General features: G+C 40.5%; 1 protein-coding gene and 1 long non-coding RNA gene across 5 annotated transcripts in view; one reads left to right on the forward strand and one right to left on the reverse strand.

The window, feature by feature from the left end:
- The first annotated feature begins 2,994 nt into the window (after positions 1 to 2,994).
- Positions 2,995 to 16,747, forward strand: LOC129150665 (uncharacterized). Its single transcript, XR_008557381.1, has 3 exons — positions 2,995 to 3,159; positions 3,492 to 3,542; positions 16,137 to 16,747. It is a non-coding gene; the product is annotated as an uncharacterized LOC129150665 (long non-coding RNA).
- Positions 8,275 to 17,353, reverse strand: part of ARL5A (ADP ribosylation factor like GTPase 5A) — a 39,824-nt gene continuing 30,745 nt past the window's right edge. The window contains exon 7 of one of the 4 annotated variants that reach the window (XR_008557379.1): positions 8,275 to 8,992. The gene's annotated coding sequence lies outside the window, so the exon portion shown is untranslated. Of the gene's footprint in view, positions 8,993 to 9,222; positions 9,364 to 13,920; positions 14,542 to 15,053; positions 15,078 to 17,353 lie in introns of those variants that run through there. The other 3 variants (XR_008557377.1, XR_008557378.1, XR_008557380.1) reach the window with 3 other exon arrangements.

Consider the following 17,353-nt stretch of genomic DNA (forward strand, 5'->3'; position numbering starts at 1 on the left):
AATCAGAGGCCATAAAAGGCCTGAGGGGTCATCTGACAAGTCTGACCCACCAATTACACAGACAGGCAAACTGCGATAAACTATGGCTAAAGAGAAAATGTCTTGGCCACAACAGAGCCAGAACTTGGAGGCTTTTAGAAACACTCCAGGTCCCTCATCACAAGACACCTCCATGTTGGAGGATCTTTGCTTCCATCCCTGAAGAAATCGGAGGTGATTAGTCACTGTACCTGACCCATAGCTCTCTCTTCAATAGCCTGTCCCCATCAGCAGCCCAGACTCCCACCTCCAGCCAATCAAGGAAGGCCAGGCCTGAGGGATTTGCACGCTAGACTAGTCCAGACGTCTGAAGCCACGCCTCTGTGGAGCACTCCCAGCATCTAAGCAAAGAAGCTGGTTCACTGTCATGGCATGTTCACAGTTTAGAACTTGCTGTTGTTGTCTTTTCTCAGACCTAGTCCAAGGACTAAATAGAGAGGTGACATCAAACAGTTGGGCAAACACAGTTGTCAGAGCCACCCCTGTGCACTATGGGAAAGTAGCTGGTCCTCCTCCAGTGATGCCCAGGAGTGGGCTCACACTGAAAGGTCATTGGCTACCAGATAGCAAGCTCAGTCAGCGCCCGAAATGTGACAGTTGTTTGGAGTCCATTAATGCTGGTTTTATCCGAGAGTTTATTGTTTTTTGAAGCAACCATGGCTTATTATAGCAACCAACATTTATTGTTTATTCAGTGTCTATGGTTTAAACAGAAAAAGGAATGTGTCCATCTTTAAGAAGAAGCTAGCAAACACTGCATGTGGGCCAGGAAGGGGGATGGACACTTTGTGTTCTGGCTGATCAACAGATGGTCCCACAAAAACCCTTGGAGGCCTCACAGGCCACACAAACCCACTCCTCATTCCCCACTGGGCCCGAGTGGTGCTGGGACCTTCAAGGGCAGAGGAGGCGTGTGTGTGTGTGTGTGGGGGGGGAAGGGGTCAGACCTTCAAGGACAGAGGAGGCGTGTGGGTGTGTGTGTGTGGGGGGGGGGGGATCGGACCTTCAAGGGCAGAGGAGGCGTGTGTGTGTGTGTGTGGGGGGGGAAGGGGTCAGACCTTCAAGGACAGAGGAGGCGTGGGGGGGGAAGGGGTTGGGAAAAGGGGATGGCCATGGCCCCTGAGTCACATATCTCCAACCTATTTTCTCTCCAAAGGACCACAGACTTAAATTGCAGCCAAGACAGAAAACTCTTCCTACAATAAATGGAAGTGACTACAGACCATGAAAGGGACGAAAAAAATATTCATTCTGAAAGAGTCCAAAAAATGACTCCTACCAGACCCTTCATAGCACCTTGGAGTTTATTGAAAAGTAAAAGGAACTCTAATATCTTCAAATGCAATCTGCCTGCTCTCCACACAACATTCCTGTCAGATAAATTTCAGTGCCTGCTTGAACCATTCCAAGGTCTGGGATTGCTCAGGGTTGAGAGGCAGGTCTTTTTGGCAATCCCTGCATTGGTTCTGAAATTGTTCAATAGGAAATCTTTGAGTGGCAAGGATTACTAGAGTAAGAAAGAGAAGTAAAAAAGAATCAAATTTTGCAGAGTCTAGTAACTTTAAAAATACCATAAACAAAATAAAAAGAAAACTGGTAAAAAAAAAAAAAGTTGCAGTATAAAGGAGAATGTGGTTAATTTCCTAATACTATACAAAAGCACTTATATAGCAATTTGAAAAAGAAATCAATTTAAAAAAAAGAAAAGAAAAGGCTATGGCTAGACAGTTCAAAGGGAAAAAATAAAGGACTAAAATCAAATGAAAGGAGTTTTTATGTCAGACATAAAGAAATGCAAATTCAAACCATAAAATGGCATTTTCACCAAGGCTTGACTAACGGTCAATCATTTGACAATACCCAGAATATTGGGAAACAGATGCTCACACTTTTTTTTTTTTAATATATTTTATTGATTTTTTACAGAGAGGAAGAGAGAGGGATAGAGAATTAAAAACATCAATGAGAGAGAAACATCAATCAGCTGCCTCCTGCACACCCCCCACTGGGGATGTGCCCGCAACCAAGGTACATGCCCCTGACCGGAATCGAACCCGGGACCTTTCAGTCCGCAGACCGACGCTCTATCCACTGAGCCAAACTGGTTTCGGGTGATAAGAACAGTTTAGTCATTGAAATTTAAAATGTACACACCCTTTGAAAGTTAGCCTACCGAAATTTAAAATGAGCGCACCCTTTGAAATTTAGTTCATAGATATATTTTATGAGTGCACAGAAAAATCCTCAGCAATATTCACAATAGAAGAATGTTTGCAATGGGGGAAAGTAAACAACGTAAATGCCCACCAATAAGAAATTGGGGTCATAAATTAAAAACACATTTAACATGGAATGTCAAACTGAATGAGGTCTGTCTATATAAGTGAATATAAAAAGATCTATGATACCCTAAGTGAAAAACACAAGGTGTAGAAATGTGCATAGAGTATGAGTTTATTTATGTAAGAAAAAAAATATATGCTTGTATATTCATAGAAGTTTTTGCAAGGAGACACAAATTATCAGTAGTTACCATTTATTCAAAGTTTAAAATACCCAAAGGCAATGCTATATTTCATCTATGTATACATATACGTAGCAAGCAGAAAATATGCATGTAACTAAGACATCATACAGTTTACTTTTAGGGGAAGAAGATAAATAAAATTGACAAAGGACCCCTAAGAATCTTTAATTATATTTTAATGTTTTACTTCATTAGTAATATATCTGTAACTTTTATTCCAAATATTTTAAGGGGCCAAAAAAGACATACAAAGGACTCATTTGACTCTATCCTTTAAGCTTTATAAAATCTCTTAAAATAATCAGTGATACAATGATGACTCATTTTTGTTTTCAATGCGAGAGCCTGCAGTTTCCTTGGAGAAATTGGATCTACTTGGTAGAACATTCTTGTACTAATCATTCTTGTTTACCAGATTTTTCTATTAATACAGTTGAAAAGGAACAGTTGTGCTTTCATGGTGTGCTTCTGTTTGTTGTCAAACAGCAGCTGATAGTTCATCAAATTAGCCGACTTTTTAGTGTTGGGGAAACATTCCCTTACCTTCCTCAGCCTTGCCTTGCAAATCTCTCACCAAAATTACTGGACCTTTGGTAAGTCATGGATCTCCAACTAAATACTACCGGCAGATATTCTTTGAAGTGTGTGTGTGTGTGTGTGTGTGTGTGTGTGTGTGTTGGGCGGGGAGGGGTCTTCCTTATCTGGAGAAGCCAAAATGTTAAAATTGTTCATTCGGAGCTGTAGGCGGGGCTCTCAGATCTGCACAGCAGAATTCTTCCTTAAGTACTCCAAATGCCCTCCTGCTTACAGACCCCCACTGACGTCTTGGGGACTCTGGGCAAGACAATTTAGAATTCACCACCCAGACTGCTGTGTAAGAGCTTGGTGACTGGGCACTAATTGACTTTTTGTCCCTCTGATGCAGGAACTCATAGTAACATGTGTGCAGGAGACGGTTCTTGCTTTGGATACCAGAGTAAGTGGCTTATCCCTGTGCACTATACACATTTTACTCTCAGAGTATCAAAACCGGGTTTTACATATCCATAACGGATTTTTCTTCCAAGCACTGTGCCATGGATACGATGGTGCATGTTACCTAGTGAGTGGCTCACTTCTAGAAGTCACTTTTCCGAAGACAATATCCTAACTAGAAACCTGGGTAAAACTCTTCATTCTCGCTAGTTAGGCTTGTTCTAGCTTCCCAACTGGAAGCACATTGGCCACAAATTAGCTGAAGGAAGTTTTATAGAAAGAAAAAAATCCACTTTACATATTGTGCCACCGACAAACCCCAAGAGACCTCCAATGGGGCCCTGGCTGAGTAGCTCAGTTAGGCGTTGACAGGGTACACCAAGGTTGCGGGTTTGATTCTAGTCGGGGCGCATACACGTATCAACCAATGACAGAGGCCTTCCCGACCTAAGCCTGGTGTCCTCTGGGTGTCCTCTGCTGTCCACTCTCTGTGGGAGTCTGGAAGGCATAGATAGCCACCTCATGTCTGGTCTGGTGGCCTTCCTCATCCATCCAGGGCGGACAAGATCTCATTGCCATTCCAGATGCCAGCAGGTGAATGAAGACTCAGTCTGTGGACTTGGCTAGGGGGTAAGCTCTTCCCCTCAGCTCTCAAAATCAGCCTTTCTTTCTATGAAGCTTTGCAGGATTTTTATTATTTCACAGCCACCATTTATTGAGCACTAGTATGCTCTAGCCTTACATTGTCCTGTGCAGCAGCCACTAGCTACATGTGGCTACTGAGAACTTAAAATGCATCTAATTCAGATTGAGATGTACTCTAACTGTAAAATTCAAAACAAATTTTGAAGACAGTACTGTGGAGGAACAAAGAGTCCTATGAAAGTAACCTCACAGGGTGATTTGATCACAAATTCCTAACTGGGCAGGTCACCAAGGGGAGTCATGCCTGAGGCCTGTAACTTCTCTCTCTTTCTCTCTCTCTCTTTTTGAATTTTTATTGTTGAAAGTATTATGTAAGTCTCCTCTTCTCCCTATTGACTTCTTCCCTCCCACTCCCACCTCCTCCCCCCACCCAGCACAGGCCCTCACCCCACCTAGGCCTACAAGTTCTTTAGTGAAAGCTTTTAAGCCAGCTCTACCCATTTTTTTGTGTGCATCTTGTTTAACACACCTTTGAAATACCAGAAGTAACACCTTGAAGGGGGTATTAACCCTCAAGAGAGCACATAATCGTGTAAGCTATCCTGTAATCCAATCCTGCCTTGCTTTCTCCCATCCTTAATTTCAAATCCACAAAAGAGGCTGCAAAATTTAATTCTCTGAAGCCTTTGAGATCTTGCTCCTGGCATGTCATCAGTTTGGCTCAAATAAACTCTTATGAAAATTATCTACAGGTTTGGACATTTCTTACCCTAATGGCACAAAAATATCTCATTAAAATTCAATCCTTCAAATATTTATTGAGGGTCTCCTAGGGATTGGGCACTAAAGCAGGTGTTAGGTGCATGGTGGGGTTTGTGAAAGAATCAAAGCCTTTGTCCCCGTGGATACAGATAGTAAATACGAAAGCAAAAAGATGCATAATCACAAAACTGGATCAATGTGACGATGAAACAGCCAGGGTGTTTCGACAGATAATAACAAAGGTCACAGGGTGAGATCTGTTTAGTGTCCGGGAAGGTCCACCAAGAAAGTGACACTGGCGTTAAGACTGAAAGTAGAGTGAGCCAGACATGCAAAGACCAGGGGGAGGGAGGACTTCAGAAGGAAAGGGGGGTGGACAGACCCTGCGGGTCCTGGGCACCATCAGTGAGGGGCCATTGGGCACATGTGCAGCTGCTCAGGGAAGCAGGGGCGGATCGTGCAGGCCCTTTCGGTCAAGATAAAGACTGGAATTTCATTCAAGGTAAAAGCGAAAACCAATGGAGGGTAATGACTTACTTATCTTATGCTTAAAATGGGTTCTTCTGGCAACTGTGTCAAGAATGGGTTGGAAGGGACCATCGCAGATGCAGAGAAACTAGTTAAGAAGCAATGCAGCCAGTCATCCAGGCTAGCGGTGGGGCCAGCTTGTTCTAAGGTGGCAGCAGCAGAAAGTGCTGAGTGTCCCTAAGTCCTCCAGCTTTGGGGGCTGCACGGAATACAAAGACAGTAAGATGCAAATTGCTGAATGACTAGGAGAGTCCAGCTCCCTCCCTATCATTTCTGAGGAGCACCGGAGAGGACGTTACATTTTCCTAGTGGTTCCTCAGCCCTCGCTCCTGCTCCCTAATCTAGACTCAGTACTTGATCCCCTCTCCCTGTCCTGTGGCTGCCCCAGCTGCTGCGAATATGACTTCCCTGATCCCCTAAGGCGGCGCTAACACAAGCCTAAAGAAGGCCTGAAGCTCCCCAGTCACGGGAGAGGGTAACAAAACACCCGAGCACCTGGACAGGCAGCCTTCGCTTCATTACCCAGCATGCCTGTCGCCGAAGAGCACTCTGGGCCGTTCCCATCTCTTTCTCCTCTAGTTCCCCAGTCCAAACTCCTTTTCTTGGGCCTCCAGGAGAAAACGTACAAGTCCCATTAACTTCACTATTAAGAGGAAGTTACCTTTGCTACTCACTTTATCTCAACCTCTCCCATCCAGATGGGGGTTTGGGACTTTGCCTCTCACAAGTAGATGCCCAGGGACACCCTTTCCTGAACGAAAGGATGCCTTTTCCTCTGTTGAGGCCCTTTCATGTGGAAGCATCTGAAATTGGGTTTTTAAATTACACTTTTTCCCTCCACATTTGTATGCCCTCACTTAATCCTCATAGGAAGTAGATGTTATTTTCCATTTAGGAAGAAAAGCAACGCTAAAAGAGGTGGCTAAGAGGATCATTTGCTGCAAGTCATACAACCAGTAAGGAATGGGCAGACAATTCACAACTGAGTCCAGCTTGCAAGCTGGCAGACGCCTCCCCGCCCCCAGCCTACTCCAACTCCCCTGCACAGAGGGTCCAAGGGCAGGTCAAAGTTCCCCTCCCAGCACCACCCGCTTCTCCTCTCACTTTTGGAAATCCTCTTTACCTAGAAGACTAGCAATTCGAGAAAAAACTCTTTGGTTTGTATGACCAAAAAGTGTGTTCTAACTTAGTGCCACTTCTCCTCCTGAGAATAAGGTGGTTATTTATTTTTTCTCTCTAAAGGACAAACTGTGTGTGCCCAGGAGATGGTACGTTATTCAAATTCATTGTATCTAACTTTAAATAAGAAGCAACCGTTTCCTAGGGAGACCTCAAGTGAAATAATGCCAGATGGCAATTCCTTGTATTCTCCTTAAGGGAGCTTAAGGGACAGAACGGTAAGAGCTCAGAAAACTTCCTCCAATAAAGCTACACTCACACCTCAGTGGGAAACAGGAAGCAAAAATACTAGCAAAGGCTGTGGTGGTGGTCGCAGTAGTACCAGGAGGAGCAGGAGGCGGCGGCGGAGAAATAGTCAACAGTTGCTATTACTTTGTGGCCTGCACTGGGCCAGGCTCTACATGTCCTGCCTTGTTTAATCCTCATGTGAACTCTATTAAGTTGTTATTATTACCCCCATTTTGCTGCTGAAGAAATCAAGTCTTAGAGAGATTATCCAACTTGCCCAAGATTGGAGGCTGTACCTTCTATTATAAAAACGTGTGGACTTTTAAAGCTCTTTAGTCATATAAGTTGGACAGGAAACTGTGTGATGCTCAGTCCCCAAAGCCTCTTCCAGATAATAGGGCATCTAGAACAGATAAACATCTACTGGGTGTTGTTAGTAAGGGTTGATGCATGAAGCAGATGCCCATCACACCTACTGATAAATTAATTAAGGTGAAAATTAAGTTGTATTTGGGTTGTACCATTTAATCATTGAGTCTTTTTCAATTAATCATGACTGAATGGATTTGATTGATTCATTCATTTAGTCATTTAGTCATTCATTGATTGGATGACATATGTCAAGTATTGCAAGGTTCTGAGGACACAAAGATTAGTAAGAGGCTGTACTTTAAGTCCTCTGTCTCCAAGTGGTTCAGAGGCTAGAAGAGGACAACAGGTTTCACACGGTGAGACTCCCGCCGCCACCTCCTCCCCACCCCCAGCCCGACCCTTTGCCCACTCAAGACTCAGGTAACAGAAGGGGTCCTTCTGTCCTATGACAGAGACAGATTTCTCAGCATATGGAAAAGGGTTGTGCCAGCAGGTGTATTACCTTCCCAGTTTGTTTTCAGATTTTCTGTTCTCAGGTCAAACCCATGAAATGGCTTTCTCTTCCTCCTTTTCCAGTTTTAGGATCAGAAGCTCCCTTTTCCCTTGTCTAACTGACCTATGGGGAGCCGAACATGATTGGCAACTAATACCTGAGGCTGAGACACAATTGCAGCTGGAACCTTGGGGGGAGTGGGGGTGGCTGTGAGGATATAGGAGAAGGCAGGTAGGAGAAGGGAAGGACCATCGGGAGGGGAGCTAGGACTTGAGAGAGAGTGCATTCTGTGCTGGGTAACGGGGGTGGCTAGGAAGGTGGTCTCAGAGAAAGATTCCACACTCACAAATGTTGTTTTCAGCAAAATAACATTGCCCATCTTATTGAATTATTTTAATGCTTATTTGAATGGCATTTAATTTGTAGCTTTAAAAATTTTGATTTATGTATTTTGGTTTACATATACGTATAAGTAATAAACATGACTCAAATATACTTGATTTTATATATATACTATATAGAATTTTAATAAAAACAATGTTGGTGTCCATAGAATCATTTAACTTTCTACTTTTAAATTTAAGGTATAATTTATATACAGTAAAATTAGCCCTCTTTGTACACAGTCCTATGAATTGTAAGAAATGTATATAGTTATGTCACCATTACTACAATCTATATATATAAAAGGCTAAGTGTCCGTCCTTCCCCCCCAACCAGTAGCTATGATGCGCACTGGCCAGGGGGCAGAAGCTCAATGCAGGAGCTGCCATGATGCACAATGGCCATTTACAGAGAAACGGCACTGCGGACCTAGTGCCTACAAAGCAACACTTGGCTTCCCCCAAGTGGGACACAGGCCCTGCCACCACCCTGGAGCGACACCCCACCAAATCGCAGCCAACACTGCCGAGACCCCATGGCACAAAATATAGCCCACAGCCCAGTCCAGCCAGAAACAGTTGCTGTGGGCGCTGGGTAATGACATCACGTAGCAACGCCCAGCTTCCTCTTAGTGACTAGCCTCCTTGGAGTTTCTTCAGCCCAGGAACATGACTTCCTTTATAGCCAGGTGCAAACATTTTACAGTTCAACCAAATCTTTGTGAAGTGTTTTCCTGTGCTTCCATCTCATTTGATCTTCACATAAGTCCTGGAGTAGGTAGATAGGAGAGTTGGTGGAATCCTATTTTCTTTTCATTAGCCAGAAAATGGAGATTTAGAAAGTTTAGAAACTTGACCCAACTGAAAAGAAGAAATGGTGAAACTTGAAAATGACTTCAGGTTTGCTCACTGTACAGAATATAGTCAAACACTGCTGCAGTTAAATATTTTACCCTTTGTTCTCCCTGCGTGATCTAAAATAATATTCTGCTTCGTGTTGATATTTACTGCTGTGTTGCTGACAACTACCTGAAAGAGAAGTTGAGGTGCTTCACTGGGTTGGAAAAAGTTTAGCTAAATCAGAAAGCAGGTCTAATTAAGCAAGTTTATTCTCTATATATAAAAGGCTAAGTTGACTCGCGCATGTGCAATACATATAAAGCTGTCGCTGGTGCCAATCACACAGGTCTGTTTCCATCTGTCATTGTTGATCATGAATTTGGTTGACACTTCTGTTATGGAGAAAGGACGAACAGCGATATTAAAATATTTCTTCTAATTAATTTCCTTTCAATGTGCACGGATCCGTGCACCAGGACACTAGTCAAAATATAAAACAGTTCCATCATTCCAAAAGTGTCCCCTATGCCACTTTGTGGTTAAGCCCTCCTTCACCCCTAGTTAGCTCCTGGAAACCACTGATATGTTTTCTGTCCCTATATATGTACTTTTGCACAAATATCATATTAATGGAATTGAACATTATGTAGCCTTTAAAAACACACAAATACGTTAATGAACGTATAATTGACATATAATAATGCATTGCACATATTTAAGGATACAATTTGATAAGTTTTGACATGGGTATACATTCATGAAACCATCATCACCATAAAAATAATTAGTATCTCCATCATCCAAAGTCTCCTCATGCCACCTTGTAATCCCACTTCCCATGCCTGCCGTTCCCCCTTCCCAAGCAACTACTGATCTGTAATCTTTTGTGTCTGGTTTACATTCAGCATAATAACTTTGTGACTCATGCATGTTGTGCATTTAAATAGTTCATTCCTTTTTATTGCTGAGTTGTATTTCATTTTATGCTATATGTTATCTGGTTATAACACAATTTGTCTATCCACGCATCTGCTGAAGTACATGGTTTCCTGTTTTGGACTATTACAAAAAAGCTGCTCTGAACCTTTGTGTACAAGTCTTTATATGGGCTTGTGTTTACTTTACGTAGATAAATAACTAGTAGTGAAATGGCTGAGTCATAGAAGTGTAGGCTTAACTTTTTGAGAAACAGATAAGTGGTTGTATTATTTTACATTCTCACCAGTGTATGAGGTCCAGTTCCTCCTCAACCTGGCCAACACTTGCTGAGTCAATCTTTTTAATAGTGATTCCTTGTGGTTTTAATTTACATTTTCCTAATGACTAATGCTGCTGAGCATCTTTTCATGTGCTTGTTTGTCATCTGTGTATCTACTTTGGTGAACTGTCTGTTCAGACCTTTTGCCTACTTTTTTTTTTTCCTTTTGCCTACTTTTTAATGCAGTTGTTTATTTCCTTGTGTTTTGAGCTCTCTGTATAGTCTTTGTATATTATATACAAGATATGTGATTTGCAAATATTTTGTCCCAGTGTGTGGCTTATCTTTTCATTCTGTTACCAGCATCTTTTGAAGTTTTCAATTTTGATGAAACTCAACTTGCCATTTTTCTTTTATTGCTCATATTTTGGTAACATACCTAACAAATCTTTGTCTATCCCAAGGTCACAAAGTCTTTCTTGTATGTTTTTTAATGAATTGCTATAGTTCTATGTTCTACAGTTAGGTCTATATCTCATTCAGAGTTTATTTTTGTATAGAATGCAAGTTATTGATCAAGGTTCTTTACAAATAGTTCGTGTGAACTCATGTTTTAGAAATACTGTAAAGTTTTCTCACATTGACAAGGGAAGGGAAGTGATAGGTGGTATCAAGAAGGGAGCATTTAGCCTAGCCGGCATGGCTCAGTGGTTGAGCGTCAACCTATGAACCAGGGGGTCATGGTTTGATTCCTGGTCAGGGCACATGCCTGGGTTGCAGGAGGGGGCATGCAGGAGGCAGCCAATGATTCTAATTATTGATGTTCCTATCTCTCTCCCCCTCACCCTTCCTCTCTGAAATCAATAAAAATATTTTTTTTTAAAAGGGAGCATATAGTTGAAACTTTTAGTATATTTTCTCTTTTTTTTTAAATAGGGGTAGACATGAGGACACAAAAATCAAGAAGTTCACACTCTATAGTCTTCATTTTTTAAAATTATGAAACAAGGTTGTTTGCTGAAGGTGGGTTAAGGGGAGGAATCCTGAGCTGCCCATTGAAGTGTTACAAGACCCTCACGTGTGCAAGGAGGAGTACCTTCTGTGTGTTAAGTTAGGTGCTTGAGGAGACACTCTGGTACATTTTCAGATCATGTCCCAGATTCTTATTTAGAAGCAGTTTTCTAATCTGCAATTCCCTTGAACTTTCCTTAAACTCTTCCCAGAATCTCTGCATGGAGTTGTTGGGACAGCACCTTCCAAAGCCTCCAAGAGAATCAGGGTCCAGACTTTGGGGGGAATGATGCCCTTATCTTACATGAGAGGGAAGCTGTCTTTGGGGACTTCCCCCAACACTGAATCTTGGCTTGGCTTTTGCAAAACCATACCTAACATGTTTATTAAAAATAAAATTATTTGGCATTTTCCCATTCCCTTCTCTCCATGTACCTGTTCTTTCCCTTCCTGTTGCATGCGAACTTGTTCTCACCATGAGGCAGCTAAGAATATTAATTCAAGTGAACATGTCAGTGTCACTCTAAAATAATGAGTTCCATACTAACACACTACATTGACACAGACCATTTAGAAAAAGTTACATTTTGGGAAGTAGGGTCAGAATATATTTATAAATGCAAATACTTGCATTTACTACAGAATGAAGTCACTCCCATGCTTAAACTCTTCCACGAACTTTCCACTGGATTTAGAATAAAATCCAAAATCTCCCCCATGGTTTAAAAGGCACTAGGTGATGTGGTCTCTCACCTTTCAGACCTCATCTCCCACATACATTCCAGCCACAAGCCTGTTTCCCTCCAACACACCAACCCATCCCACTTGCGGCCTTTGTACTTGCTATTCCCTCTCCTGTCACGTGATGGCTCCAGACCCTCAATGACCTTGCTACTTCTCATGGGCTAGCTAGCTGCATCTCATCCCAAACCTGTGGATTCTATATTCTAAAAATCTCTTGAATACAAAGAGATTTTTCCTTAGAATCTAAAGGCTCTTTAGCCACATTTTATGGCTCATCTTACCACGACTCCCAATACAATCCACTTATATTACGCTACTTCTGTGCCCCCAACACACAATATTCTTTAATACTTGATCTTTCGCATGTTTTCTCTGCCTAAAATCGTTTCCTTCTTCTTCACCTGGTTAGCTTATACTCTTCAAGACATAGCTCAAATGCCACCTCCTCCCCAAAGCCCTTCTTGATCTGTCCCCTACCCTCCCAGTGCACCCCCAGTCTGAGTTAACCAAGTTAAATGCATTCTCTACTATGGTGAGGTAATTATTTGTGAACTTGTCCCAACACTCTACACGACATAAAGCAGTGGTCCACCTAACCCTACTCTTTCCATCGGTTGATACGGTGGTAAGTAGCAGCCCAGCCAGGAATGGCATTCCCCAGCCTCCGTTGCATCTTGGGGTGGCCATGTACCTAGTTCTCGCCAATGGAATGGGAGCAGAAGAAAGGCATGCCACTCTCAGGCGGAAATCTTTAAGCAGCAGACACACCTCCTCCGTACTCTGTCCTCTTCAAGTTCGATGCAGATGGCAGCAAGGCCTGGGGGATGGTGGAGCCACAGATGAAAGGACCTGGCTATCAAACTTGAACACCCGCCCTGAACAATTATGGGAGAAATAAACAACTTCAAGGAATCTCTGGCTTATTTTGTTGTAAAGAAAAGTTGTTAAGAAGAATATAACACAAAAAAACATATTGGTTTATAGGTAAATAGGTAAATCTGTAGAAAATTCTGTTAAACTCAGTAGCATCTGATCCTTTTATATTTCTTGGATCTTGTAAACTTTAAAATTCAAAAGGCTTATTTGTATAGTTGCAGTATTTGAAGGAAGGAAGACTGAAGGTCTGGATTACTAGAAATTCTCTAAATAGATGTTCCTTATCTACATACTTTTCAAACAAAGACTTAATTTTAATATCACTATTGTTGAGTGGACAGGGAATTTAAAAAATGTAAATACACATTAATTTAAATGTTAGCAAACATCCATTTGAAATAATGTGGCTATTGTTCTGCTAAAACTGTCTTTTAAAAATAACATTTGATATACTTCATTTTGTAAAAATATAACTGATTAGTATTAAATAAACTTATTTAATACTAATCCAGTTACATTTTGAAAGAAGAGACTCTTCGAAGGAATAGAGTTTTGAGCTCAAACCAGGAGAACCTTCCAAAAGTTTGAAGTTTGAAAGAAGGAAAGAAACACTGATGCTGGTAACAAAGGTGGAAGGGCGAGAGGAAGGGGGAAAAAGGAGAGGCCATGCTACTTAAGAAGGTTGTTACTTTGCAGGACTAAGAGATCAATGGCACTGGAATATGGGAAACTGGGAAGCAGCAGGAGGTGGGAGGTAGGTGAGATGAATTCTTTCTGACATACACATCACATTTCAGACATCATCTGAACAATCACACAGGCAATATAAATCTACAGGTAACATGAGTCTAAAAGGTCAGGGCTGGAGAGGCTTGGTAAAACCCTGAATGACTTGGCGTAGCAGAGTAATGGCATCTCTTGAGGAATGCCCACCATACAGGGGTGAAAGAGAAGTCAATAGGCACAAATATGAAACCAAACTTACTAATGAAAGGGAGAGATGCTCTGACACATATTTTTTTTAAAGAAGTACATTTTTATTTATTTTTAAAATATATTTTCATTGATTTCAGAGAGAGATAGAAACATCAATGATGAGAGAGATCATTGATCAGCTGCCTCTTGCATGCCCCCCACTGTAGATCGAGCCCACAACTTGGGCATATGCTCCGACTGGAAATCCAAGTGACCTCTTTGTTCATAGGTCGATGTTCAACCACAGAGCCACACCGGCTGAGCCATATTTATTTCTTACAGATCTTTGGGCCATTCCAAGAGTACACAGGTCAGAAATTTTATGACTAAAAGCAGAAATACCTACATGTGATGTTATTAACACAGCACGAGCTATTTGTTTATAGATCTTTCCTACCAGATTAAGCAACCTAGGAACATACATAGTTTCATTCTCTACATCCCTGACCCCTAGCAGTTTCTAAGACTTTGTAGGTACTCTGTTGAATTTTATTATGCTGTTGTATATATATAGGAAGCCAAAGGATATATTTTGGGACACTAGACAAGGGGAGTGAGGAGATACACACATATCAACAAATCATTTGTAGCTAAAGTATTGTCATAAGGAAACCAGATATGCACTTAATGGGTTTTGGCCAGGTTATTGGTGCACTGTATGCTACTCACGTCATTTGTGCTTCCTGTGAGCCCAAGGAGGGTGGGAATTCTGACTCTGCTTTCTTGCTGTTTGGACTCATGTACTTACCCGTTGGTCAGCCTGACACTGTGAGGGAACAGACAACTAATAAATCTCTCTGCAACCCATTTCTTAAGTGTCTTAAATGAAATTAACAATGTGGGTTTAAATTCCAGAGACCTGTATAATTTCTTCCCCTAGGTCTTCCTTCAAAAAACTTTTTTAAAAAGGAAAATACATAACACTGTCACCTTTTCCTGAATCCCTAATGGGCTAATAAGCAAGCTGGTATGATTACACTTTGAAGAAACAAAAATACTTTTTTTTTTAAAAAAAAAGCACAAGTTTTCCTTTGACTTTAATGAGTAGACTTCCAGCTCATTTCCTTTAAAATACTGGCCCTGAATTGCAAATTACTTCATGGTCTTTTTTAAGTGAGCTCTTCATAGACTGACAGAGCCAGCTGCAGTGCACTGTCTATGGAAATGATATCATCAGCGCTCTGCCCTTGAATCAGACACTCTTACACCTGGCTCCTTTTCACACAGCAGGAACAGAATATATGCTTGTTTACAGCCATGGTATTCAGAAAGGCATCACTTTTACACTCTACCTGTTGGCAACTTAATCAAAAGAAAGTTGGCATGAATTTCCTGAATCATCTTTTAAAGTAAAAGTTGTTTTAATTTTAATACATTACTAATGTTTAAAGTGTTAGCTTGTTTTCTAATATTCAAACATGTTAATTATAATTTTGATACTGTCACACTAGAAAATTTTAATTTGTTTACATTCATTATTCATTAGATATATTTATGTCTTATACTTACTATCCAAATTATGACTAGCATTGTTTAATTATAATTAATTTGATACTAACCATAACAATTTAACTATTAATTTATTAAATAAAAATATAAAAATTTAAATTACAACTAAGTCATTTTCATAACTGGCATAAAAGTTAGACTTTGCATTCCCGCAATCCAATTCCCTATAGAATGCCACTGTTAACCACTTACTGTAGTTCCCGTCGGACTTTTACTCATATGTCAACTTTACTTTTTCATGGATGGGATCATATTCATTTTAGGGATAGCAAATGATTTGTCTGAATAAAATGACTTTGTTACTTAATTAAGTAGTAATATAAAAACGAAATAGTTTAAAGCCATATTCACCATAAAAATTTGTAAACTTATGCCATACATTTTATTAAAGTAATGTTCTTCTCTAGCAAATATATTAATAAAGTAGCTCATTAAACTATAAATTTTAATTTGGCTCTTATTCATCAAGTACAAAAACAAGTAGGTGATTTTATAATCTCAAAAAGGTTTTACATTTTCTTAAAAAAAAAAGAGTGCCACTCTCTAAAATCCATTAAGTTTTATTAAAATGAAGCCAAAGTGTTAACACATTTACATATACTAATAAGATCATAGAACATTTTAAAGTTATCATTTTTTTCTGTCTAGGTAAATCAATCTTTTCCATGTTTTGTCTATTACCTTCCCACTTTTAAAAAGTGAACACACATTAATAAATTTAAAGATCAATGTAAATTTTAAATTAAATTTAATTTCCATTAAACTGCCCTTGTTTTCACCCTGTAATATCATAGGAACTTACAGAAAATACAGAGACAAAACATTAATTTTATGTTTTTGTTTTACATGCAGTTCCACAGAACATCACCCACCTATGAAAATGTGAACAGAGCCTTGCGTGCACTGCGGCTGCCCAAGTTCATCACCAGGCCGTCTCCCAGGCCAGCGCTGGCTTACTGTGCCACCTCTTCTACAAAGCCTCTTGACTCACCCACCGAAAATACCTCTTTTTCCTCTCACTGCATTCTGCTTGTATCATTTAAAAATAACCATCTGAATGGAGATTATCTATGCTCAAGAGTCCTTTAAAAGTGGTAAAATTATCAAGTGATGGGGATCTATCAAAATCATTGAAACTTGCACTTGAGGTTGCAAATGATATTGCATCAGTGAATTAACTTTTACTAATTATCTTCATCTCTCTTCAGAATGTACAAAAAATAATGGAAATATAGTAGAATATTATTTGGGAGTCTAAATACTAGGAGCATCCAAACATTGGAAGTATTTAAAAAAGATCTCATCAGTTTGAAGCAGATGATTTTGCAAGAATGTAAGGCATGTAGTGATGTGAATGACTGGTCACTCAGCCCAGCTCATGGTGTCTTCAAAAGGGAGGTACAGTCATAAGGAACCTATTAAAAAAGACTACCAGAGGCTATTTCATGTTGTAAAAAATCTCATTCTTTTCATGGGACAAAGGTTATTTACTAACAAAAGGAGGATATTTCAGATGTGAAAACTAAAAAAAAGGAGGGCATAAGGGATCACGAAGATGACTCAAATCTTTTTCCAGAAGCGCTGTTTGTAGCATGCCCTATTTCAATGTCTGTGGGTGCTTATTAAACTCTGGTACATTTCCAACATTCCTAGATGCACATCCATACAGAATTCAATATATATTTATATATATATAAAATTTTAAATTGATTTCAGAGAGGAAAGGAGAGAAAGAGAGAGAGAGAAACATCAATGGTGAGAATCATTGACTGGCTGCTTTCTGCTCACCCCCTACTGGCGATCAAGCCAGCAACCCAGGCACGTGCCTTTGACTAGAATCAAACCCGGGACCCTTCAGTCTGCAGGCCGAAGCTCTATCCACTGAACCAAACCAGTTAGGGCTTTCAGGACATTTTTAAGGAAATAAGTCTGATTTCTACCATAAGAATTAGTGAGAAAAACATATAATCACCTTGAATCCCTTTTAATATAAGGCAGAATTAGCCCTGGCTGGTGTGGCTCAGTTAGTTGAGAGTCATCCCGTGCATTGAAAGGTCGCCGGTTTGATT

Source organism: Eptesicus fuscus, chromosome 11, assembly GCF_027574615.1.
Source record: "Eptesicus fuscus isolate TK198812 chromosome 11, DD_ASM_mEF_20220401, whole genome shotgun sequence".
NCBI classification, from domain to species: Eukaryota; Metazoa; Chordata; class Mammalia; order Chiroptera; family Vespertilionidae; genus Eptesicus; species Eptesicus fuscus.